At 39.4% G+C, this 1,847-nt stretch overlaps 1 non-coding gene across 1 annotated transcript; it reads right to left on the bottom strand.

The window, feature by feature from the left end:
• Nucleotides 1-940: 940 nt before the first annotated feature.
• On the bottom strand, nt 941-1,012 carry trnac-gca (transfer RNA cysteine (anticodon GCA)). The gene has a single exon. It is a non-coding gene; the product is annotated as a tRNA-Cys (tRNA).
• Nucleotides 1,013-1,847: the final 835 nt, after the last annotated feature.

Below are 1,847 nucleotides of genomic sequence, written 5' to 3'. Positions count from 1 at the left end.
ACAGAAAAACAACATAGCACAAATATATACTTGCTAAATAAATGCTAAATAAAAGTGAAAGCATGCGCCGATGTGAGCAGCTGTATTCCAGTCATCATATACTCAGATCACCCAAAAAAATAGCACGATATGAACAGCTTTATTTCTGTCATAAACAGTGGAAACTTTTGCTAAGCAGACAAAATGTAAAACAAATAATATAATAGTATCCCAGAAAAACAACATAGTTACCTGTGAATGGCCTCAATGTGGTTGTGAATATGCCTTTTAGCAAATGTTCTAAAAGAATTGCATTTCAATGAAAATTTCAGAAACCATGCTTTATTTTTTGTTTCTCTCAACAAAACCTGGCCTCAGTGTACCCTGTTTTTGTAGGAGGAATCTGAATGTATAGGTGCAAACAGCTGAGACATCAATAGGAGTCCTGGGGAAACCTGGTGTCACCTGAGCCAGGTGTCAATAGCCGTTACATATTCATAAATAGTCATTGATTATTCAGTGAAACAGAGGCTCTGTTGAAAAAAGTTAGGCACATCAGTCACTTTACTCCAAATAAAAGGTCTTTCTGAGTGTTATAATTTAGCTGTTTTTCTATGGGCCCACACCCAAGACTTTCATGAACTCAGTCCTGTGTTCAAAACAATCTGCAAGGTTTGTTTATTCTCAATTTTCACTGTTTTTTTCTGCTAGAGTTCAAAATTCTATTTTCGTGTATATGTAATTTGACATAAGCTTAAAAGTCACATATGAATCTAACATACTTACATCCGCCATATTATGAAAGCCCAGTTTGTGCTCTATGTAAAGTTGAAATGTATTAGATACTACATTGGTAAAGATTTGAAATTTACACAAATTTAAGAAGAGCCCAGATTCACTGCAGGTCTTCAAAAAGGCCTCAAACCCCAGAGGGTTAAAGGTACTGCAAAGCAAGCCCAACAGGGGGCACCCGGATTTGAACCAGGGACCTCTTGATCTGCAGTCAAATGCTCTACCACTGAGCTATACCGCCACAAGTAAGAGCTAGCAACTGACAACAGGTGTGTTCTAAATGGATGTCATTTTAATATTGGACCAAGGATTCATAGATTAAAAGTTTCCCATGGCAGTTTCCTACTGCCATGGGATTATCTACACATGATATCATTTGTAGACTTGGTCATTTCCAGACGACTTTTAATGTTGTAAACTGTTAACCAGTTAAGGATACCTGAATCAGCGGAGTCAGGCAGGGGTACACGGATTCATCCAGGGGGCCTTCTGATCCGCAATAAAATTCTATAACATGCACTCTGCTTGGTCCCAATGAAAAGAGTGTCAACTGGTCTAGGTGGTCTACTGGTGTGGGAATTATTTGTTACAATGAAAACAGTCCCTGCTGGTAGACGTGGCATAATGATCAGGGCAATATATTGCGAAGACAGTCCTTGTTGGTGCAGAGTGTGTGGAATTTGTTCATAGCAGACTCTAGGCACCTTAACACAAATCAATTGCCCCTTGAAATCCAAAGCCTATTTGAGCATCTTTGCTATCCAAGAGCATCCCTTCAAGGACACAATTTACCCATCTTTGTAAATTCACCATGTTGAGGTGAGGGGCTGAGTGTTGTCAGAAGGAGCTCTTTCTCCCCGCAGGGCGCGGTAACCATAGTAACCAGTGATTTCCGGATTGGACCTAAGATTTCCAGCCCAGCTACAGCTTAAAACCCGTCCAATTAAAAATGAAATAAAATAAAATAGCAGCCCCAAATGCATACTGTGATAACTAATACATTAACAAACAGAAAACCCAAAACAAATGGGTTAGTGCAAAGGGCACTATTTAGACACACACACACACACACACAC

This window comes from Hemibagrus wyckioides, unplaced genomic scaffold, assembly GCF_019097595.1.
Source record: "Hemibagrus wyckioides isolate EC202008001 unplaced genomic scaffold, SWU_Hwy_1.0 Contig1, whole genome shotgun sequence".
Lineage (NCBI taxonomy): Eukaryota > Metazoa > Chordata > Actinopteri > Siluriformes > Bagridae > Hemibagrus > Hemibagrus wyckioides.
This window is presented reverse-complemented; position numbering and strand designations above follow the sequence as displayed.